At 33.5% G+C, this 26,526-nt stretch overlaps 1 protein-coding gene and 1 long non-coding RNA gene across 3 annotated transcripts in view; one reads left to right on the forward strand and one right to left on the reverse strand.

Annotated features, from left to right (window-relative positions):
- The window catches only part of LOC114334432 (transcription factor collier), a 511,411-nt gene that overhangs the window by 232,514 nt on the left and 252,371 nt on the right, over nucleotides 1-26,526 (forward strand). The window lies entirely within an intron of this gene.
- LOC126888272 (uncharacterized) overlaps nucleotides 18,004-26,526 on the reverse strand; it is a 242,031-nt gene continuing 233,508 nt past the window's right edge. Inside the window, exon 2 of the long non-coding RNA XR_007699482.1 lies at nucleotides 18,004-18,827. This is a non-coding gene — a long non-coding RNA (uncharacterized LOC126888272). The remainder of the gene's footprint in view (nucleotides 18,828-26,526) is intronic.

Consider the following 26,526-nt stretch of genomic DNA (forward strand, 5'->3'; position numbering starts at 1 on the left):
GACGTTTTAATGGTTTTATTGGAAATATATATTGATTTTTGGTAAAAAACACAATTAATTACAAACGTTATATGAAAAACGCAAAACTATTACATATTATATTTAAAACAGTACCTCTAGAGGTAGCCATATATACACTTCCGATGATCCCTAATGAGGGCGAAACATACGTAAGGGCGGTTATGGTCCTCTCTGAACGAACTGAAGTGTCATATGTTATATGTCTCTTATTTTTGTTTTGCAGCGAATTATTTTATATTAGTTTTACTCCTAACAGAGTATCGGGATCCAGATGTCGTTGGAATTTTGCCATGATGGACAGGTCTCCTTTAAGTTCCATCTCCGTGGCGGAGGTCGGCAATCATCATAGCTATTCGTATTTTAGAGACGGCTGCTCTGAAAAGTTCATCTGATGTACATCCGTACCACTCTCTCAGGTTGCGCAGCCACGATATTCTTCGTCTCCCTATGCTTCTCTTTTCTTGAATCTTTCCCTGCATAATCATTTGGAGCAAGCTGTATCTCTCTCCACGTGTAATATGTCCGAGAGATTTCAATTCTCTTGTTTTGATGGTACCTATTTAGTATTTCCATTTCTTTATTCATCTTTCTCAGAACCTCTTTATTTGTGACGTGTTCTGTCTACGATATTTTCAGAATTCGTCTGTATACCCACAGCTCGAATAATTCTAGTTTTTTCATTGATGCAGCATTCAAGGTCCAAGCTTCCATTCCATAAAACAAAGTCGAAAAAACGTAGCACCTAGCCAACCTAACTCTTAGATTCAAATTCAAATCTTTTGTGCAGAGCACTTTTCTCATTTTGTTAAAATTTGCTCTAGCCTTTTCTATTCTGATATTGATTTCATGTAAGTAATCTCCTGTGGAGTTGATCATTGTTCCAAGGTATGCATATTGGTCGACTCATTCTACATTGGATCCGTTTATGAGGAGATTCTCGTTAGTTCTTTGAGTTTTCGATATTCTCATAAGCTTTGTCTTCTTGACATTCATTGTTAGCCCCTATTCTTGTCCAAACTCTGCTATTCTCTTCACCAGCCTCTGAAGATACCCAATATTTGCAGCTAAGATGACAGTGTCATCCTCATATCTAATGTTGTTAATGTGAACTCCATTTACCTTTATACCAGCTGTTTCACCCTCAAGAGCTTTTTTCAAGATCTCTTCCCAGTAGGCATTAAAAAGAATTGACGACAACACGCATCCTTGTCTCACTCCACGTCTGATTTTAATTTCCTCTGACAGCTGGTCGTTAACACGTACTTTTGCTCGTTGCTTATAGTATAAATTCGATATAATCTAGAGGTCATTGTAATCCAGCTTCTTTGATTCCGGGACATTCATTAATTGTTCATGTCGGACTTTGTCGAATGCTTTATTATAGTCAATAAAATACGCATATATATCTTTATTGACGTCCAGGCACCTTTGTATAAGTATGTTAATTAAAAAAAGGGCTTCACGAGTTCCCAGGCCTTTGCGAAACCCAAATTGCGTATCATTAATGTCTATGTCCAGTGTATGATATATTCGGTTATGGATGACTTTCAGTAGCAACTTTAGCACAGAGGACATTAAACTAATGGTGCGGTAGTCGCCGCATTCTCTTGCGTTTTTCTTTTTAGGGAGGCAAATAAAGATGGACGTCAACCATTCTTTGGGTAATGTGCCTGAGCTATAAATTTTGTTCAAGAGTACCCCTAAATTACCAATATGCTGCTCATCTATAATTTTTAAAAAGTCGATAGGAAGCATGTCAGGTACTGGACTTTTCCTGTTCTTCATTGTTTTTAACACATGTATTATTTCTTTCTTTGTAATATCTTTACCTATTTCTCCTGAAGTAAGTTCTATGTGTTCCAGGTACCCTCTTTCATCATCGAACAGTTCATCGATTTATTCTGCCCAACGTTGTACTTTCTCATCGGTCTCTGTTATAGCAACCCCATGTCTATCCAAAAGTGCACCAGTGAGATTTTGTTTTCTTAGTCCAGCCATTTCTTTGACTTTCTTATGTAGGTTAAATAGATCGTATCCTTTTGGAGGTCCTCGATCTCTTTGCATTTTTCTTCAAAGTGTTTTTCTTTTGCTTGCTTTATCATCTTCCTTATCTCGTGGTTAATCTCCCTGTATTTATTGTCATCTTTGTTGTTATATTGTCTCCGTTGTTCCATCATATTTAGTATCTCCAGTATATAGTTCCATCATATTCAGTATAGATGGACAGGTAGTGAAGTGCAACTTTCAGACTTCCCCATGTCTTCTTTCATTCATCGTTCGTTTGGTTTGCAAGTACTTAATAGAAAGCATGAATTGCCGTAACCAAAAACTGTTCCCATTTAGTGTGTTTATCTCTCCATAAATAAAACTTCGAATTATTATAATATTTTAATTTATATTACCTTGGATAGAATTTTTTGATTTCCTAAGTTTAAAAAACATAAAAACTGATCTAAAGGATCTTTAATTAAATTTCCAGATTCTACAACAAATAAATTGGAAGTATTTGAAATGTGGACATATCGAAGAATGCTGAGAATTTCGTGGGCAGACAGAATAACCAATGAAGAAGTACTAAGAAGAATAGAAAACAGCAGGGAGACACTGGATTCCATTAAAATAAGAAAACTACAATTACTGAGTGGTCATATAGATATGGATTCATATAGATATAGATACGGAGTGGTAGACAGATATGGATTCCTAAAATTAATAATGCAGGGAAAAATTCAAGGAATGCTCAGCATGGGTGCAAGAAAAATGTCCTGGCTGTGAAACCTCGGAGAATGGTTTGGATGCAGCTCAACTGAACTCTTTCGGGCTGTAGTGAATAGCAATGATGAGTGCAAACCTTCGTCGCCTAGATGGCACGTAAAGGAGAAGATAACAAATAGTTTTCAAAGTGGTAGTCCAAGGATAACAAGATAGCAAAGAACACTGCGTATTTTCTAGCGAAGAAAACCTATAGGTATGGTATAATTGCAAAACACAAACAGTATCAAGTAGGACCATAGATTTGAAACATTTTGTGATAAGATGTATTATGTGCAAACATGTGGGATCATTTTTATGAAATTAAAAATATTCTTTCTACAGAAAATCACAATAAATTTATAGACGAGGCTGGTGAGAAGATACGTTACTTCTACCTTATTGTATAAAGTAGAATCTTGGAACATGAAGAAGTTTATTAGTAAATGTTTTCTTATATCAAGAGTAGAGAATTTGATAAATCTTCAATATGTAAACATGTATGGGAAAAAAGGCTGTCCACAGCCTTCAGTTGTCTGCAACGAATTCTGCAATTCTTCGGTCATGTGGTTCACAGAGGTGACGATAGTTTGGAGAGATTAATTGTTTCTGGAAACGTTCCGGGGAGAAGATCAAGAGAACGATCACCAACTAGATGGTCCGACCAAATTAAGAATCCAGCTGGAAAGTCATTAGATAGGATAGAGACCAACCGAAAAAAACTGTTAGGAATATTGGAAGAAATCACGATCCTCAGTAATGGAAAAACGACAACAGAGAGATGGGAAAATGAATATATGGTTCAATGGCAGCTATGTACGCCGTTGCTCCCGCTTGGCGGCGCGAGTGTAGTTGGGGGTCAACACATTTTGACAGTTCTTTAAGCTTATATGGTATTTTTATTTGAACTATTGCGATTTAATAAATTATGGCAGAAAATACGGATCTTGGACTGATTTTGAGTTGAAAAGCGAGTTGAGAAGAAATGCGAGAATTCTGGAAAAAAGTTGTTCACATGACGGAGAGGAAAAATCTAAATTTTTTTGTAAATTTACTATTGAACCAAAATCTTTAAGCTCTAGCGCAACAGGTTGGGGTAAGAAATATGAAAAATGCCTATCCGTGCCTACAAGGAGGCAAATACTATGTAAAAATATATAACCATGTCATTATTTGTGGACTTTTCATTTCATTGGAACATCCCTTGAGCTGCTTCTTCTGAACTACTATGCTAAGAAGTTAAGTGTTCCTATTCAATAAAAAATTCAATTATTACTTCGGACAGTTTACCATACTTAGAAATGAAAAATGAATAATTATGTTTGAAATCTAATTTAAATTACTACTATCAAGTAGATACAAACTCAGATGTTAGTCACTTGTCGTGAGTTCTGTGATTTTGTCATCTGGACAACAAAAGATACGAGATGTATTTATATAAGTAGAAATAATGATTTAATTCATAATGAAATAATCCCGAAAGCCAAAGAGTTTTTTGACAAATATATGATTCCACCCTTGGCTGAAAAATACCATTTACAGGCGCGGATCCAAGGGGGGTCAATTGTCCCCTCACTTCGCCTGGTGTCGCCTTTTTTTTAAGAAAGAGATAATTACGATTAAAAATAAATAGTGAGTTTTGTGTCCTGTTGACAACTGAATAACGGAATGAAACATAAAACATCCTTCCTTGGGTGAAGAAGGTTCGAAACTCCACAATACTAGAACGTCTCAGCAAGACTACTGAGATTATGGAAGGCATCAAGAAGAGAAAAGTGGAGTATTTTGGACATGTAATGAGAAGTTTCAAATATAGGTTGCTATAAAATAGTATGCAAGTGAAAGTAGAAGGCAAACGCAGTCCAGGACAAAAAAGCACTTCGTGGTTGATTTAGGGTGGCAGTGAATAAGATTAAGATAGCTATGATAGTAACCAACATTCTGAAAGGACATGGTACATGAAGAAAAATAAAGTAACAGCCCATACCGAAAAATAATCCTGCATACGCGAGTGACGAGAAAATTTTTATTTCATTGTCCCCTCCTTGCAAGGTTGCTGGATCCGCCGTTGACAATTTATAAACAATATGGATAATTTTAATGTGTATCAATTAAAAAAATAATAAAAGACAAATAAATAGTATCGATTTATGTTTTTGCAGTCGAATTCAGGGCAATACGTAATCTGTTTCAACAAAATGTTTATTGCAGATAGGTAGGTACGTGCATTTATTGTCGACACAAATTTATCTCTTCTTATTACTACAATCCACTTTTTTCTCATCAGATAATCTTTGGGAAACCTTTGTCCTGATGTTCTAGATGAGCACAAAGGTACATGGTACATGACAACACTGCGAGGCATCTTATTTTCCCAAATTAATTTCACAAAGCGAAATAAATGGAATCTTTACTTAGAAATATTTTAGATTTGGACAGTTGACGTGACCTCCAACTACACTAGCGCCATCTACGTTGAGCTTTTCAGATTAGCTGCAATTCAAAGATTCAAGCATCATTCGTCCTAAAACAAACAGGTGGTAAAAAGACAAAAACCAAAGAAGCTACTCTAATTATATTTAATGAAACCAATTTCGTCACAGATTCCTGGTCAGCATACAGCAGGATCTGGTTACCAATAAAAAAGAGGAAATAAATAAAAAAAAGGAACCCTATTAGTAAGTCAAATATCATACATATGAAATTAGAGTGTGATGTTAATACATATTGAGATTAAACTAATAGGTCTGGATCCCGCGTATGAAAAAAAAGTTGATTAATAGCAAGTTGAAAATTTATTAATAGCTTAAGGGTGTCTAGTCGGACAAACTTTGATATATGGGAACACTGGAACAGGGGAAGTTTTAATTGTGGAACAGGTTAAAAATTTGGAACGGTCAGACCACGAAAACGACACATGTATTTTGTCCGACAGAACAGACTTAAACTCTCCGAACAGAGATTAAGCTCTCATGCAAAAATCAGACTGCTATTTATCACCAAATGGGCGTTTCAATGAGTGGAACATGTAGAATATGTCAAATGACAGGAATTATGACAAGTGATAAATAGAAGTCTGATTCTTGCATGAGACTTTAATCTCTGTTCGGAGAGTTTAAGTCTATTCTGTCGGACAAAATACATGTGCCGTTTTCGTGGTCTGACCGTTCCAAATTTTCAACCTGTTCCACAATTAAAACTGTCGCTGTTCCAGTGTTCCCATATATCAAAGTTTATCCGACTAGACACCCTTAAGATATTAACAAATTTTCAGCTTGCTATTAATCAACTTTTTTTTCATACGCGGGATCCAGACCTATAAAGGTAAGGCAAAATATTTACTATACCGATATAGTTTCAGGTGATTGTTCCTGGTTTTCCTAATGATATAATGGAATTACGGTCACAAGCGCCACCGAATCCTGATGAGTCCAGTATTGTTTCAATTGCTGGAGTCATGACGTGTGAGACTAAAACATCACTTTAAATGGGCAAAAGACATACATTCCCACTTCTGCATTAAAGTAAAAGTTAACATGTCTGATGAGAGTTACCAACTGACAAATATTCTATGTCGACTTGAAGTAGTCATAGATATTTTATATAAAATGTCATTGAAATAAGTAGTGGGTCTGAGTACGGGGAATATACGAAGGGTAAATGAGAATAGAATTGAAATAGGTGAAAATTGAAATTGGACAAGAAAGATCAAATAGAATAGGTCTGGATCCCGCGTATGAAAAAAAGTTGATTAATAGCAAGCTGAAAATTTGTTAATAGCTTAAGGGTGTCTAGTCGAACAAACTTTGATATATAGAAACACTGGAACAGGGGAAGTTTTAATTGTGGAACAGGTTAAAAATTTGGAACGGTCAGACCTCGAAAACGGCACATGTGTTTTGTCCAACAGAATTTCCAATTGATTTGTTACACTTTCATTAAACTCTTATGCAAAATTTAGGCTAATATTTATGACCAAATGGGAATTTTTGCATGTGAGAGTTTAATGAAAGGGTAACAAATCAATTGGAAGTTCTCTCGGAAAAAATACATGTGACGTTTTCGTGGTCTGACCGTTCCAAATTTGTAACCTGTTCCACAATTAAATCTTCACCTGTTCCAGTGTTCCCATATATCAAAGTTTGTCCAACTAGACACCCTTAAGCTATTAACAAATTTTCAGCTTGCTATTAATCAACTTCTTTTTCATACGCGGGATCCAGACCTAGAATATTTAGTTGATAGATAAGTTTAGAACCAACTATTTCTAGAAGAAAAATAGTAAAACAAAACACACAGTTAAGATATGAATAAAATCCAAAAAAATTGGAATAAAATAATTATTTAAAGAAAAGTAACATGTGACGTTCATAAGGATCAAAATTGTAATACAAACCTTTAACAATAATTAATTTTTATCAGTTAAAAAAAGAGATCTGTAGTATTTTTTCACTTATACCGATTACGGTTATTAAATGAAACTCGATATATTTATGCACGAATAAACAGAACCATACACATACACACGCCAATTTCAGGAAATTGTAATAAAACAGATGACTATTGACGTATTTAAAATTTGTATTGCATGTTTTTCAAGCGTTGTAATGACACATATACATATTATTTTAACTTGAATGACTTCGATGAAAATGGAATAAAATTCAAACAATAACAATATTTGTTTATAATTGATATTTACAAAAGTACACTTGGAAACAATATATATTGTTTTGTTTAATTTGTTTGGACCAATTGCAAAATAATTGTCGGTGCAAGTGATATTGGTCAGTGGTGTTAAAAAATAAATAAAAAATTAACCTTATTTTAACCATTCTTGTTTCTTCCATTCTGTTAATATCCTCATTCCACTCTTTTTTCAGTATAGTACCCACCCATTAATATCGTCTATATTCTTCTTTTTCTTCTTTCTCAACTTTTACTTTTTCAACTTCATCTCTGTATAGTTCTTACATTCCTTAATGTCCCCTTTATCTTTATACAATGATATTATAACAGTCTTTCTCCATGAATTGGACATCCTTCCTTTCTGATATATTCCTCTCATTATTTGCCACAAAACGTCAACCCCTTCTTCTCTTAGAGCCTTCCAGACATCTCAGGTAGTCCACCAGATTCAGCTATCTTACCATTATTTATGCTATTTAATGGATCGGCAACATCCCTCTATCCCAAGTATTAAATTCTCATTTGGGATACCGCATCCTCTGCCTCACCGCTGGTGTTCTTCATTTAGCAATTTTATAAAGTACTTATACCATTTTTGCTTTATTTAAGCATTGGTTCTTAACACTCCTACATCCGCACTCTTAATCCGTCGCACGTGAGTCAAATCATTCGATGACTTGTTCCTTGCTGTAGCAATGCTTTATAACCTTTTTATCCCCTTGAGTGTTTCCAACTCTTCATACAGCTGTGGAGACGATCTTTCCTTGGTAGTAGCTGTAACGCGCTATGTGTCCTTCTTGTGCTACCTTATATTTATCCTTGTCTTTTTCTCTTTTAGACCTGTCATACTTTTTCTAGACTTTCTGTTCTCCCTAACCTTCTGTTGCATTTCATCGTTTCAGAACCAAGTTTCTCTGTCCCTTTACCTTTACCAGAAGCCCTTTACCAGATATTTTCTCATCAGTTCCTCTCCCACTCATACCACAAATTTGATGTTGGCTTCCCACCAGTTATTTACCGTATCTTCTTCCAGCACTCAAAGACCTTTGCCCAATATTTATCCCTTGTTGTTCTCCCTAACCTTCTGTCGCATTTCATCGTTTCACCACCAAGTTTTTCTGTCCCTTCTGATCGGGAATAGTATTTCTCAGTAGGTAGGTATTTTGTATAGGTATTCCAATATAACAACGACCTTCACCGATCTGTATAAGGGATAAAAATGATTTGATTACTATGATTACTTTTGTTACTTTTGTATTTGAGTACCGGTAATCATATCGAGAATCGTATTTCTCAGTAGGTAGGTATTTTGTATAGGTATTCGATATAACAAGATCTACTATCTAATCTACATCGGCAAATAGCGCAGATCTAGATAAAAATATAGGGTTCTCGCATTCGATCTTCGTTAATGACTTACATTACATATTTTACGTATAACATTATACCTCCCTCTGTTTCATCTTCTACCCTCTCCTCACTCTCACACACTTAAAACGCTTCATACCCATAACGATATTCGATAACACTCGTAACATACTAGTCCCGTCCGTAACTCGCTGGGATACGATTGGTAAAAAGTAATCAAATGTACTGCTTGTAGATACACTAGTCGTTACTCGCTCTGATACGATTGGTACGAAGTAACAAAGTAATCAGAGTAATCAAAGTAGATACAATAGTCGTTACTCGCTCTGATACAATAGGGAACTTGCACTAAAAAATTTTTTTGCATAAAATTGTTAATTTATGTTTTAAAATGTTATATTCAAAATATTACGTCTTAATAATGAATAGTGTAAGTACAACATCTGATCAAAGTTCCGCGCCTAAAATTTCCGTTTCAAGCAACTTCAAAAGCGAGAGCTGGGGTCTGATGTCATAGGCCACTCGTATCGTTTGCCCGTTCGGTGGGCTATTGCATTTAATGCAGTTTGCCCATAGATAAATAATATAGTTGAAATATCTTGTTTTATTCTGTGGCAAAAATGAATTTTTCTATGACAGGCAAAATATTAACATTTTATCTCTGTTGACATGTATCAAAAAGTTCTTTTTTATGAAATTACTTTTGTCGTTTCTTGTGTTGAAGAACAAAGAAGAAACAAGTAACTTAAAAATAGACAAAACTTTTAGTAATAAAAGTAAGAGTAACTAAAAAGTATTGGTGCTACTATAGTATGCGGTCTACAGTGGGTTTATACTATAGCTTGCGGTCTACCGAGGGATGCGGTGTAAGTATACGCTGAGATGATAAAGATATTAACTTGTAAAATTACAATAATGATTCTTCTGATTTATGCGTATTATTAACTTTGTAAAGAAGGATTTTGTTGGCTATGTACACGTTCTATCGGTACGTCTGCTAATCACCATAATCTTTTCTCAGAAGGCTTTGAACACAATAATTAAATGCTCCAGTAGCTATTAATAAATATTACAATAAAATAGAATCTTTATTATAATGCAAATTACACCGTAATCTTTTCCAGGATATACGAAATCCTTCGATTAGAGGTAGGTAGATCAAACCCACGGGGTAAACCGTACACTATAATATAATGGTACCAAACTATTGTTATAAACGGTTTAAACATGCTTATTAATAACTCTTACTTATTTGCCTTGACACCTCGTATTTCTCCAATAGGGCTTTTCATTCACAGTCATTTGTTTCGAGCTTCTGTCATGTGTCACATGATATTAATATATCTACGTCGTACGTTATTGGTATATACCCATGATACAAACCAAAGACGTATGACGTAGATATATTAATATTATGTGACACATGACAGAAGCTCGAAACAAATGACAATCGATGAAAAGCCCTATAGAATAGCTTTCACTACTTTTTATAAAAGTTGCCACCATGAAGACATCAACGGTAGGTAAGTTGTCAGACTTACCCTCGTCCGTCATATTATGCGTTTTAAACTCTTTACAAAGTAGCACTCAACTTTATCAGTTTCAGTTTAAAACTAAGCTGATTGGGGAACTACTTATTACAATATATAAGATGAACATAAATAATACCTAGGAATTTTCCATTAAAGACGATTAAAATGTAATATACCCGTGATACCTACAAAAATCGCGTTGTTTCCAACTGCTAGCCCGGTTGACCATGGCCCGTGACGTCGGACCAATAGAAGGACGTTCAAGAGCCTCCTAAGATATTTGAATTTTATAGCATTTTCAAAGCGTTGTAATTAGCGTACGGGTTAAAAATATTTGTTTTTTTTGCATGCAAGCTTTTTAAGATCATGTTACCATTATCATTTTAATATTTAAAAAATTATGCAAGTTCCCTATTGGCACGAAGTAATCAGAGTAATCAAAGTAGATACAATAGTGCTTTTCATTCAGTCATTTGTTTCGAGCTTCTGTCATATGTCGTATAATTCGTGTATATTAATATTATACACAGATTATACAACATATGACAGACGATCGAAACAAATGACTGTGAATGAAAAGCCCTATAAGTCGTTACTCGCTCTGATATGATTGGTACGAAGTAACGAAAGTAATCAGAGTAATCAAAGTAATCAAAGTAAGCCTCTCTCTATAATAATCGTTACTTTCGGTATTCGTAAGTAACGAGTATTTTGTAATGAATATATACTTTTTCTACATCTCTATACTTCCACTCTCTGCATTTTAAGAGCATTTCCTCAAAAAATAGGAGTATCCATTCAGGAATGTCATAAACATTCCCATACAATTATACAAATAACAGACACTAGACAGAAGTACAGGAGACAGAATGGTTCATATTTCTTAGAATTTACCTAAAATGTTCAAAAAAGCGATATCTGACAAATGATAACTGAGATAACTTTTTCTAAAATTGCGTAGTCACTACAAAAGTGAACTGCACATTGAAAGACTCTATGGCAAACTGAACATTGACCACAAGTACAACCGACCAGTAGTATAAGAGAAGCCAGGGGATGAAAACAAAAATTTTTTCATCCCCTAAAAATGGGAAAAAAGTACACCATCTATGAACACAGACTCCCCTTATGACATAACGTAAATGACACTTTTAATCAGGTTTTCCGTAGCTTGTGTTTGCATGTTATGCAAATATTTTTATAAAAAATTAAATATCATTTAATTCATTTCGTTATAAATGACGTATCCCGAATAATCGCATTTTAAAATATCTTCAAATATATTTCAAATAATTTAAGTTTAAAAGTTAAATGAGATGTCACAAATTAATTTCTATAACCGTAACATTTTAGCCTCATTTGCCGCCTTAAAATAAGCTATACAATTTCCTTTATCACTTCCGTGTCTTGTTTCATTTAATTTTAGATGACAACTCAACAACCGAAATTTAACCAAGTAAAAGTTTTTAACCTGAAAAGAGCAAGAAAGGTAGAACGCGAAAGAAAGCTTCAAAAATTTTCCGCCTTCTCACTTTACTATTTATTCCGTCCTTATCTAAACGGCTGATTTCTAGACCTGCTAAAAATCATTAGCGCACTTTCAAGAAGGTAATATGATTCGATAATTTACTTTTTAAGTTTTATTAATCAGCTGGTATATAAGTAATTGATAAATTGTTTAAATGTTATTTACTTATGATAACTTCTATGGTTCCGAAGCAGTACAGGAGGATATAATTATGTATATTAAAAAAATAAACTACTAAAATAAAAAAACATTGTCTTTTTGTATTTTACAAACATAGTCGCATCAATCATGGGATAATTTACATAGAAATACTAAATTTTGTTAAGGCTATTAATGTATTTAAGGAATTTTAGCAAATGTTTAATTTTACAAGATTTCACTTGTTTTTTATTAACTGTTTTACGGATGGTTTAACTTCGCGAAGTTTTGAAGTTGAACTTTTTCACTGGTGTTGCCACAAATTTTCAAGCTTCACTTTAACAAATGATTTTATACAGGGTGATTGATTAGTAGGGTAAAGCTCAATAGCTCCGCTATAGTAATAGATAGCAATAAAAGTTAATGACAAAAATTTTGGCCACCTTTGAGCTTCACATTACAAAATTAGTTAGAATGTTACAGGGTGTTCGATAACACAGTGGCAGACCAAACTTATGTTTTCTTTTTAAATGGAACACCCTATATTTTATTTTAAATTAGAAATCCTGTTAACTTCTCCATCACAAAAATATAAAGGTTTGTTATGTTATACAGGGTATTTACAAAGTTATAACCAATTTTATATGAAAATCGTAACAAGTTCAACTCCCTGTATAAATAAAAATTAGCAAAACAACAATGGTTTATTAATACCATATTATTTAACGTATTGTCAAAATTTTCAAGAATGGTCGCTATTGCTAATTTTCTTTATAACAAATACAGGGTGAGTCAAAACGCAAGTACATTATTTTCTCAGTAATTTTAAATGGAACACCCTGTATTTTATATCACTATTGAAAAGTACCATTACCGTACTTTAATTTTTAGATAGCATTCCCTATGTCTAAATTTATTATTTTTCGAGATATTTTCATTTTTCAATGGACCAGTAGCGTGGCCACCCAAATCACCAGAATTTAATAAACTGGACTGATTTTTTTGGGGTTACGTTAATAATGAAGTTTATAAAATACCTTCCACAACAAGGGATGAGATGAAAAATAGAATACAAAGTGTATTTCGATGTGTTAATTTACAAATGCTCCGTAGAGTAAGTAGCTCATTCAATGATCGTTTTTAGGCGTACATAAATGTGTTTGGAGATAATTTTGAACACCTTATGTAATAAAATATTAAAAATAGTTTATTAAAAGTAGCTTCTAATTTTTTCGAACATGTTTTTTTGCGAAATGTATTACTGATAAATTATGTTTCGTTCTTTATTTGTTACATTGTTACATTTACATACAAAAGTAGTGTTTAATTGTCTTCACACAATATTGTATTTTGTGTTTGTGTGTTTTTTTGTAAAATTTATTACTAATGTTCTTTGTTTATTTGTTGCATTTACATAAAAATATAGTTTTTAATTGTTTCAAAAATGTTGCATGTAGTGGTTGTGTTTTTGTTTGTAAAATGTATTACTAATAAATTATTTTTTTTTCTTTATTTAAAAGTCAATTCAGTCATGGCTTACTTAAAATTTAGATAAATTTAAACACCTAAAATAATTTGCTCTGAAAAATGAAAATATCTCGAAAAACTAATAAATTTGGGCATAGGGAATATTATATAAAAATTAAAGTACGTTAATGTTACTTTTCAATAATGATATAAAATACAGGGTGTTTTATTTAACATTACTGAGAAAATAATGTACTTGCGTTTTGACTCACCCTGTATTTGATATAAAGAAAATTACCAATATCAATAACTCTAAAAAATTTTGACAATAAATAAAAGAATGTGGCATTAATAAAGCATTGCTGTTGTGCTTGTTTTTATTTATACAGGGAGTTGAACTTGTTACGATTTTCATACAAAATTGGTTATAACTTTGTAAATACCCTGTATAACATTACAAACCTTTATATTTTTGTGATGAAGAAGTTAACAGGATTTCGAGTATAAAATAAAATATAGGGTGTTCCATTAAAAAAAACATAAATTAGGTCTGCCACTGTGTTATCGGACACCCTGTAACATTCTAACTAATTTTGTAATGTGAAGCTCAAAGGTGGCTAAAATTTTTGTTATTGACTTTTATTGCTATCTATTACTATAGCGGAACTATTGAGCTTTACCCTACTAATAAATCACCCTGTATAATTTAGCACTACCTAAGTATATGTATCACTTCACTCGCTGTTTCACTGCTTCTTGGTTGTTGGGCTATGCGATCCACTTCTTGATTTCCTTGAAGGACAATGGGTCAGTTCCAAAGCAATGGTGCCAGGATAGTAGCTCTGAGGTGCTCCTGCGGTGATTTTCATAAAATTACTCCTGGCAATGTTGATATATCTATCCATCTGTGAAGTAAATGCCTGCGAAGTTCTGCAGTTAGGGTGATATCCTCACATCTCCCAGTCCTCTGATGATAATTTTCCAGCTAGCACTATGAAAACCATTTTTTCTACTAAGGAATAAGGAAGGTACCATCCATGTGCTCCTACATATCGATGTCTCCTATTTATCCTACCTGTGGCATCTACCGCAGATTTTTCCCTTCAGGAACCCATACTCTTTAGCTTAACGTAGCTGAATGTAGTGTTAACTGCAGTTATATACTGCAACTTATTCCCTGTGGTTCGGGAAGTCCCATCTAAAAAGTGGGACAACAAAAATTTTAAATAAGACCAAAAAACCCAAGATTAGATTGAAGAATAGAAATGAATTTTGGAACAGAAACATCACTTTAAATAGATGAAAGATGTGTATTAAAAAGGTTCCCTTTCTATTATTTTGGAGTGAAACTGACAGACGGATATTAAGAGTTGTCAACTCATAAAAATATATTTTGTATCGACTTGGAATAGACCATAGAAATTTCATACTATGTCTATGGGGTAGATACGGGGTCTGAATCATAGATATAATAACCTGTAGATTAGGCTAGCTATGGGCCGGTCTGTGCTTCGAGGTGTAACGCCGGTATCAAGAACGCCATTGGTCAATATTCATTTTGAGTGGTCTAGCCATCTTTGTCCGTCATATGAGCGGTATTTCTTAAAAAAAAAGAGATAGATAGACCACCGATCGACTGCCCGCGCGTTACGATTTTTTGCTCAGTATGCCTTGTCTACGGTTAACATGTCTGTGGTCTGAATACACCAAGAATAACTGAAAATAGAATCGAAATATCTGAAAATTTAACTCGAAGAAGAAAGGTTAAATATAATATTTAGTAGACAGAAGAGTTAAGCACAAAATATTTTTAGAAGAAAAATAGGTAAACAAGACACAAACTTAACAAATGGATAAAATCTTCAGAAATTTGAAAAATAATTATTCAATGAAAAATAAAAAAAAATGTGACGTTCGTAAGGTTACAGTGTATACATCTTTGAGTTTTAGTCGGTTAGATAATTCTAGCAGGTCAATAAAATACGTAGGTATAGGCTGGTTTAGAATCAGTATATATCATTTGAAGAAAATATTTCGTGGACGTCATCTTTTTATAAGCCCTTTTTAATGCAATAATCAGAAAAATCAATGAAGTAATGCCCAGAATCCGAATATACTTTTTACGAAAAAAAAAGTTGTCTACGCTCTTGGTTATATGGCTGAAAATGTAAAGTACGCCAAAGTAAGAGAGAAAAATGGTCGTGAGATAGAAAGCCAGCGGCAGCGGTGGTGGTCTTGGTCTTCTGCGTGATAGAGAAAAGGGCTATAAGGACGAACTAAGGACTTAACTTCTAGTTAAGCAATTATCCCCAATCATAAAAGAAAGAAAACTAATAGCCCAATACTACTTTAAGTTCAGAATACAAGACAGAACAATTGAACAAGTACACAGACTAGTAAAGCACATCAAAAATGATCTAGAAAATAAAAGGTATTCTTCCGGTGGATTCCTGGACATTTATAACAAGAATCAGAAAACTTCTGTTGGAGTGAAAGCAAAGAGAAGGATACACTCCAACAGAAGTAAGGGAAAAAAACTAGATATAGCTAATGGGACAAGAATAAAAGGTATATAAGAAAGGTATATAAGTAGAAGTATGAAGAGACAGAGGCAAACTGAATAGAATTGGCTAGCAAGAGATGCAAGAGAACAACTTGGCACTCAAGGATGGATACGGCTCGTTTGCATGCCTGTCGAAGAACAGTAGCTTTAAGTAGATAGTAATGATGACTAAAAGATGAAATAATAAAATAAGAATAATGTACTGAAAATGAATGAAGATGAATAGTTGCTAAAGACGAACAAAATAAATAAAACTAACAAATCATGGGCGCCATGAAAATGATCTTCGATCATTCTCCCAGGTATCTTATACAGCTGTCAAATATTAAATATATCAAATCTGTAATAACGAACGTAAAGGAATAATAAAATGAATGATATACAAAATAAGTAAATATTTATTAAAAATAACTACTAGATTTGTGCATATCATGTGACTCTAAAATGACATAAGTTATACAAAGTTATATTTGAGATAACTACAATAATGTTATCTGTTACAAAATTATATAAGTACCTCTTACTTACATATAGGGTACAACTCACATGAGTCCTCTACCAAATGGTTATAGTACGCTTGCTACGTACGACCCAAATTAAAACCCGAAAAATATGACTAATATACTTATATATAAAGAGGCATGAGCCTGACTAAGGGAAAATACTAAATGAATTAAGCAAAGTTAAATATACAATGAATGAAAGTTATAGAAATGAAGTTAAGACAAATACCGAAACGATGACCTAAATTAAACGAGCAAATGCAATGAAATAAAGTAACGACGAATTAACCGAACAAACGAAATAAAGCGAATAAATAAAATATTTGGGGAACAAGCAAGTAATATTACAAAATAAATATCAAACCAATAATAAAGTATAAAAACCTAATTTTCTAGGCTTATTACCTTGTGCACAATGTAACGTACCATAGATAACTTACAATAGTTTGGGAACCAAATACAATAATATACAAATATGTCATATAAAAACAAAGGTACGCTAAATCTGAAAAAGGCAATTAATAAACATAATGTATCAAATAAATGTCTGAAATATAAAAACCATGGTTACTTAAAATCACCACACTAATTGTTCCCAAACGAATCCCAATGATTCCTAAAAAGTCTGCTACTGTATCCCAAAATGAGCACCAGGATGGCGCCAAATTAGGCCTCCTGTAGATCCAGGTGCGAAGACGAAAACTGAGCTGGAATGCTCCCCAAAGCTTGCTCCCAATGACATACTCCCAGATTGACTTGGCGGTGGCTGCAATAAGGTCAAGGTGGCTTCCCTAGGTGGTAAAAGTGGGTACGACTTCACATGAGGGTTAGCTTTCTTCCAAATGGCTAAAAACATATACTTCGTTTGATTTCTCATATAAACCGCTAAGCAAAAGTAAAGAGAAGAAGACATAATTGAGGAAAACTTTTTAGAAGCAATAATATAGAAAAAAAAACAACCATTAAAAATGGAACCAAAACTAATCTCAGGTAACCTTGAACTATTTTGAGTTTGAAGACATGGACAAATAATGATGAATGTGAAATTTGAATATGATTTATCTGAGGGAATATCTGTAAAAATATATAGAATTTATAAAAATATTGGATGTTCAATAAATTTAAGACCTACAGAGAAGTAATGATAATTATTTCCAATGTTAATTCGGTGACTTCAAAAATGTTTGGTTATGTAAAACCAAAAACCACATTAATATACTGATGTGATCTTGATTATTGATATGAGATAATATTTTTATATGTCATTTAATTTAATCAATGCATTAATAATAATCTAATTAATTTACCAGATCACATATCAATATGTTTTCAATCTCAGGGCTTTTTATAAAATTAATTACTTACATACGTGGCTTCTAAGTATTTCTTAATGGTTCCTAATCGGGATAGGAAAGAAAAGAGTAAAATAATAACACATATGGGTTACAATTGTAATCAAAATATTGTTTATTTTATTTAAATGGCAATCACTGCTTAATATTTGCTATATCTTATTATTCTTAAAAATAACATTTATACATGGGAATCTTATTTCCTTTTGATTTCCAATTGAAAGTTTTTATTAACATTTAACTATTATGATTTATCAGCAACAATTCTATTTAAGTTTGATGAAACTTTTCTGATATTATTGATTATGTTTTTTCAATTTTAAATGTGGTATTTACTACGAAAAACCCATACATTCATGTCCAAACAAATGAGACTGACCTTTTTCTGGTGCACTGAGAATGTCTTCACACAAGACCCGTTTCCTGCTATCCTTGGCTGCAATCAATACCTCGTCCTGGCTTCCAGTAATGTTCTCCTCTGAAACTAGCTCGTATAGCTCTCGTTTCCTGCTTCTGTCGTGATGCTGTGTTCTACCTTTTTCGAAACTGCAATCAGCTACCGGGAACTCTTGGCTCAAGGAGGTTCTTTTACTCTCAACCTGGCCTACCTCTCGTTCTACGATAGATACTCCACACTCACGAAACTACCGGCTTTCTCACTCTCCGTACACTCTCGTCTACTACTCGACTTCACTTCTCGACAGCTCAAAACATTCTGATCTCACTATGTCATTCATTCCCCTACTTTCTAAATATCCCTTCCAGATTCACAAATCAAACTTCCACCACCAACTCTCATTCGCAGTATTCCTCAAAACCAATTTTTAAACTTTCTAAATATGCTTAATGGATTTCAAAGAAAATAGTTAATTCCCATTCTAAAATTACTTTCTACTATATACAAATTTTAATGACCTTTTAACGATTTCACTTGAGTCTTATTTAATCACTTGTTAAAATTAAATATAACAATTTGTTGTATACAGGTTGTTCTAAATTTATATGCCCGTGGTTGAGAAAATTGAAAATATTTTATATTAAATTGAATTCTGTTTATAATTATCAAATTTTAATTTTCATATCACATAGAAATATAACAAATCCCCGCCTTGTATTCGATAAAATTTATCTGCATTTTTAAATAAATTTTCTCGAGGCAAAACCAACTCCCTGTATATTTCCTTACTTTAATCTACGTCTTATACCCCTTCTTCTTGTATTACTCTAATTAGTCCCACCTGTAGAGTAATTGTTTCCTTATTTTCAGTGTCCTCATCCTGTGTTAGAGTGTCGGCTATTATGTTGTCTTTCCCTTTTTCCCATATTAATCTTCTGTCTTTTTCCTCAGATTTTTCACATACTTTTATCGTGTATTCTGCATCCTCGTTTTCATATGCCTCCTCTTCAAATGCCACTGTTTCGATCATATCTTTTTCGCTTTCATTTTTTTGCTTTATTTCTTCTTCTCCTGAGCTCGTCTCTTCTTTTGAGGAATCCCAGGTTTCCTTTGTTTCTGATACTCTCAAATTTTCTTCTTCTGGGCTCAACTCTTCTTTTGAGGAGCCACAGGTTTCATTTTCTTTTGTCTTTTTCTGACTTTTTCTCCCTTTTCTTCTTTGTCCTTGCTTCGTTGCCAAATTCATTTCCACTGTTTGTTCTTTACCTGATTCGTCCGTATTTTGTTTCTCCTGTTCCTTGTCTTGTTCTTCTTCTTTTTCTTCTGTTAGATTCATCGTATTATTTTTAAAATCTATCACTACATGTTTTTCTGCCAATTCGTCAACTCCTACTATCATGTCATGTGACATGTTTGGCATTATTACACATTGTAGTGCATACATCTTCTTACCCAGTCGTACCATTACTCGTATGCCTTCATTTATATTTGCCAATGTCCGTTTGTTTGCGCCCACTAAATTTACCCTAGGTATTTTGTAAATTAAATTTGTTAAGTTAACTTCTTCTATTAGTTTTCTGTTGACCAATGTTATTTCAGATCCAGTGTCTATCATAATTTTAATTGGTTTCTCGTTGATAAATCCATCCACAAATTTTAAATTAACTCCATTTTTCTTTTCGTTGTTTCTTGCCAATTTAATAAACTCCTTGGGGTTACAACAGATTCCTGTTTGATTTTTGGTTTTTAGTGAGCGCCGTCGTGAAAAAACGCCGGTTGCTCATCGTTGTTTATATTTTCGTCATAATGTCTCTCTCCGTCATATCCATCTGTCTGGGTATTATTTACTTCTCTTCTATTTTCTCTTGGTCTGTCGGATCTGTTTCGGTTTTCTTGATATCCCTGTTCATTTTGTCTACCATTATTTCTGTTTTCTTGATTTGAGCGTGTGGTGTTTCTATTCTGGTATTCTCGATTTCTGTCCTCATTCCATTGCCTATTTCTTTGTTCATAATTTCCTCTTCCGTTGTCTCTATTTTCGTTTTCCCTTCTGGGATTAAAATCTCGTCTTGTATAGTCCCTCCTATTTTGATTTCTATCTCTGTATTCCTGTGTTTCTCGGGGCCTGTAATCTTCTCGCGACCTTCTTGATTTTGTTTCTCTTACACGTAATTCTCTTATTTGTAGGAATTGGCATAAACTATCTATGTCTTTGTAATTTTGCAATGTGATATGGTCTTCCAGCGTTTCCTCGAAATGTCTTGCAATCAGTTCGACTAATTGTTCCGATGAGTAATTATATTGTAAATGTTTTGCGTTATAGTAAATTTGTAATGCATATGTCCTTTCTGATATACCCATCCTATCATTGTATTTCCCATTTTGCAATTCCTTGTTAATTTCCAATTGTTGGACTTTTCCCCAGAAATAATTCAAAAATTTTTGTTCAAATTCTTGCCAACTGTCAAATTCTTCTTCTTTGCAATCGAACCATAGGCTTGCTTCATTTTTGAGATGGTTTCTGATAGTTTCTTTTGCTGTTTCGAAATTTCCGATGTGTTGTATTTTCTTTTTCAGGCTATTTATGAACGGCACTGGGTGTAATCTTCTTACATCCCCGCCAAACCTTATCTTCACGTCATCTGTGCTATGTATAACCATTTCTCTTCTTTCTCCTACATTTTGTTGCGTCCGGTTTTCGGTGACTTGTTTTTCTATTTCTGTGATTCTTTTTTCCACTTCTTCTCTCTCTACTTGAATAGCATTTTCCAACTTATTTTCCAAATTTTCTATTTCCTTTTTCTGGCAATTCGTTATTTCTTTTATTTTGCTTTTGATTTCTTTAATCTCTGTCTCTTGTTGTCCCATATCGTTCTTGATCATTGTCAAACATCCTTTTACTTCCTTTTCATACTTTCCTATGCGTTCCTCCATTTTCTTGTTGTTCTCTTCTATTGCTTGTTTCATTTTTTGTTGTGTTTCATCCATTTTTTGATCCAATTTTTGTTGTGTTTCATCCATTTTTTGATCCACTTTATCCATTGTCCTTTTTGCTTCATCCATTGCTTGTTTTGTTTTTCTTTGATTGTCATCCAGTTTTTGTTGTATTTCATCCATTTTCTGTTCCATTCTTTGTGACTGGAGTTGCATCATTTGTAATAGTTTATCTATTCCTGATAATTCTTGCTGTTCTGATGCCATGATTGTCGTGTCTAAAATCTCTTCTTGGTCTGAATGTTCTTTTTGTTTTTTGTTGTCTTTGCTTTGGCTTCTTGTCACAGACATTTGTTTTCAAAAAGTACTATCCCCGCCAAATATGAAATTTTACTAGTATGTTCCCAAGACGACTTTTTCTCACCCAAATATTATAAATTGTCAATAAATATATCAAATGTAAATATCGTAAAAATAAAATATTAAATCAGTTATGTAAAATTTGTACCTAAAGAGATCTAAAATTTTATGTTGTCAAATGTAAGTATCTCACTTTTTACCACAGGCATATAAATTTTCAAATACCGGCTTTACTCTTTCTATCCTTCAAATTTGCCACTAGAAATACTTTACAATGCCCTCCACGTTGGACGACAGTTGATGTGATCTTGATTATTGATATGAGATAATATTTTTATATGTCATTTAATTTAATCAATGCATTAATAATAATCTAATTAATTTACCAGATCACATATCAATATGTTTTCAATCTCAGGGCTTTTTATAAAATTAATTACTTACATACGTGGCTTCTAAGTATTTCTTAATGGTTCCTAATCGGGATAGGAAAGAAAAGAGTAAAATAATAACACATATGGGTTACAATTGTAATCAAAATATTGTTTATTTTATTTAAATGGCAATCACTGCTTAATATTTGCTATATCTTATTATTCTTAAAAATAACATTTATACATGGGAATCTTATTTCCTTTTGATTTCCAATTGAAAGTTTTTATTAACATTTAACTATTATGATTTATCAGCAACAATTCTATTTAAGTTTGATGAAACTTTTCTGATATTATTGATTATGTTTTTTCAATTTTAAATGTGGTATTTACTACGAAAAACCCATACATTCATGTCCAAACAAATGAGACTGACCTTTTTCTGGTGCACTGAGAATGTCTTCACACAAGACCCGTTTCCTGCTATCCTTGGCTGCAATCAATACCTCGTCCTGGCTTCCAGTAATGTTCTCCTCTGAAACTAGCTCGTATAGCTCTCGTTTCCTGCTTCTGTCGTGATGCTGTGTTCTACCTTTTTCGAAACTGCAATCAGCTACCGGGAACTCTTGGCTCAAGGAGGTTCTTTTACTCTCAACCTGGCCTACCTCTCGTTCTACGATAGATACTCCACACTCACGAAACTACCGGCTTTCTCACTCTCCGTACACTCTCGTCTACTACTCGACTTCACTTCTCGACAGCTCAAAACATTCTGATCTCACTATGTCATTCATTCCCCTACTTTCTAAATATCCCTTCCAGATTCACAAATCAAACTTCCACCACCAACTCTCATTCGCAGTATTCCTCAAAACCAATTTTTAAACTTTCTAAATATGCTTAATGGATTTCAAAGAAAATAGTTAATTCCCATTCTAAAATTACTTTCTACTATATACAAATTTTAATGACCTTTTAACGATTTCACTTGAGTCTTATTTAATCACTTGTTAAAATTAAATATAACAATTTGTTGTATACAGGTTGTTCTAAATTTATATGCCCGTGGTTGAGAAAATTGAAAATATTTTATATTAAATTGAATTCTGTTTATAATTATCAAATTTTAATTTTCATATCACATAGAAATATAACAATACCTATAATTTCCCTTACATGAATATTAAATAAAGATCGAAATAATCTACATACTTCACCTAATGGGCTGGCTAAGAAAATTTAACAACGAACCAACTATTTCATATATTCAAGGTTAACTAAAAACATCATTAGAAAAAAAAAAAAACGATCTACCGGTTAATTTTTTTATTCCTCTTCCACTGATGGTACTTCCATCCTTACTCCAGGAAACCCGTACTCCAGGAAACAAGTGGTGGTAACTTTTCACTATACTTTGAAACTTAGTTGAAATAAAAATTAATTTTGATGAAATCAACCGCCATTCTATGGTACTAACTACCAACACCAACCTGTCAACCGCAAGTGTCTCTCACAGCCACCGGCCAAGTGTCTCTCATTCCTCTTTCAGTCAGCGGGGAAAACGTCGAACTCTCACGGAACACGAATTAAATGACAAGGAACGGTTTAACAACTATGCTCCGTACAGTGTGACGTCACATAAGGAGTCCTTTATGAGAAAATTAAAGAAATTAATTAAGCGATCAAGAGAAAATAATTTTTAAAATAATTACAGCGCTAAAAATGATATTATAACGGGTGGACCGATACATATTGGTCAGTTCTTCGGCAAGCTATGACATGCTGGCGTCCTATTTAAGCTGAAGAAAAACCTTTTTCATCCTTTCTACCAAATTCTACAAAGCAATATTTCCAACCGACATTTTCTAGTCCAGCAGGATAATGAATACACAAGCCTAAGGCCAATATATTGCCGGAGTACCACAAGGAAGTGCCCTGGTACCGATATTGTACTTGCTCTACACTACCGACCTACCGACAAGTAACAGAGCAACATGTGCAAATTTTCCTGATAATACCGCTGTACTAGCCTCTCACCATGATGCAATCACAGCATCTAGAACCCTTCAAAGAAATCTTAACAATATCCAACGATGGTTTAAGAAATGGAGGATAGTTACTTTCGCCATGAAACACAACCGTGTTAAAATGTCATTCTGAGTAAACTTAAAAAAACAATTTACAACTTTACTGTTCCCTATCTCAAATTATAGGAAAAGTCCACTTTTGCATCTGAACCAATTCTTTCACACTGAATTACTACTAGGAACTGTCCAATTTTGGTCTTTATCAAATTGTTAATATATAGATTTCTAATCACAGATTACAGAGGTGTATTCAACTAATTTTGACCAAAAAGTGGAAATGTCCGGTTTTGCATCTATACCCCTCATAAAATGTGTGTTTTTATTGGGCGGGCGGGCCCGCATCCCAACTGGAACCAGGGCCCGCTGATCTATCGGTACGCCACTGAAACGAGTTAGCAAGCAACCTCACTGATGATCATTAATGATGTAAGACGTTTGAACAGATTTAAAATAGTGGACATAGAGGCAACAAGATTCGAATAACCTGCAATAATAATTAAACTTTTTTAATTTAATTTATGTAAAGATAGTTATCAATGGATCTCGCTCTACAGGTCAAATTTTCAGTTAAATAATTTATCTATTGTTCTTAGTTAAGGATAGATTGTACAATAAAAAATATTTAACAAAATGTTAAAAAGGAAAGACATTTCCTGCAAAAATCAGGAAAATCAATAAAGTGATACCCCAATCCGACTGTATTTCTTATGAAAAAAAAAGTTGTCTACGCTCTTGGTTATATGGCTGAAAATGTAAAGTACGCCAAAGTAAGAGAGAAAAATGGTCGTGAGATAGAAAGCCAGCGGCAGCGGTGGTGGTCTTGGTCTTGTGCGTGATAGAGAAAAGGGCGATAAGGTCGAAGAATGAGTGTCTTTTGTTTGTAAAACAAGGGCTTGTTATTTACTGGCTTCACGTTTCTCTCCCTTACTGCTTCTTCCTGCTTTTACTAACCTTTTTAAGAGATTATGCCCTGTTAAGATTTGTAATTCCGGACTCCCGAATTGGGCCTTTTTAATGAATAACAGCAAATGGGAGGTTTGCGATAGCGATGAAATGTTGAGAGTTTTATTTGCTCTTGATGCATAGGGAATGAATGTAGGAGTTGAATAATTTATTGGAAAACTTCTTTGACTGCACTACTATCGACATTACTTCTTCAGGAAATAATATAGGTACATATAAGAAATATTTTATTAATTTAATAATTTCAAAAATAATTTACATAATATTAATTGTTCATATGTTGACAGAGAGGACTTAACTATATTATTTGCTAAGCATTCACAACATTTTCTTTGCCTTCAAGGTAAAACTCTGAATAACAAATGCATGGAATGATATAAATACTAGGACTCGCTTCGGATGAATTTTGATAAAGGTTTTCGAAATGGAATTCGAAACGTCAAAAATATAAAGTACCTTTTTTAATTAAAATTTTAGATAAGTTTCATTAATTAATATAGTTGGTATAAAAATTGCGCAAGAAAACAGTTTAATCCCACGCCTCTGGAATTATTATTGACAAAGTGTATTTCCAAAGAGATACCTAAGGCTGCCGTATGAATCTCCTCTTGCTAAATACCAAAGATTTATGGTCAATCTCACTTCCTTCTTCTTCTTAAAGTTCCCTCTCCTATCGGAGGTTGGATATCATAATGGCTATGCTCACTTTGTTGGCTGCTGCTCTGAATAGTTGTAATGAACTACATTTAAACCATTCTCTAAGGTTCCTCAGCCAGGAGATGCGTCTTCTTCCTATGCTTCTTCTTCCTTGGAGCCTTCCTTGGAGCCTTCCTTGCATAATAATTCTCAGCAACTCATATTTTTCTCCTCTGGTAATGTGACCCAAATATTCCAGTTTTCTAGTTTTTATACTTTTTATAATTTCTAACTCCTTATTTAAACGTCGTAGAACTTCAACATTGGTAATCCTTTGAACCCACTGAATTTTCAATATTCTTCTGTAACACCACATTTCGAACGCTTCTATTCTTCTTATTTGTTGCCTCTTCAATGTCCAAGCTTCCATTCCGTATAGCAATATAGAAAATATGTAGCATCTTAGAGCCCTCAATCTGAGAGGCAACTGAAGGTCTTTGTTTGTAAGCAGTGTCTTCATTTTTATAAATGCTTGCCTTGCAGTTTCAATTCGGACTTTAATTTCTTTGCTTTGGTCATTTTTGTCATCAACCCAGGTTCCCAGATATTTGTATGTCTTAACTTTTTCTATTTCGGTTTGCTCTATCATTAACTTTTCATTTCCATGTTCTGTTTTTGAGACAATCATAAATTTAGTTTTTTTCTTGTTTATTTTTAGTTCGTATCGAATGCAATAATCGTTAATTCCATTTAGCAATTCTTGTAGCGATTCCAGGGTGTCTGCCATTATAACTGTATTATCAGCGAATCTTATGTTATTTACTATTCTTCCGATTATAGAGATTCCATAACTTAGCTCCGCT

The sequence above is a fragment of the Diabrotica virgifera genome, chromosome 7, assembly GCF_917563875.1.
Source record: "Diabrotica virgifera virgifera chromosome 7, PGI_DIABVI_V3a".
NCBI lineage: Eukaryota > Metazoa > Arthropoda > Insecta > Coleoptera > Chrysomelidae > Diabrotica > Diabrotica virgifera.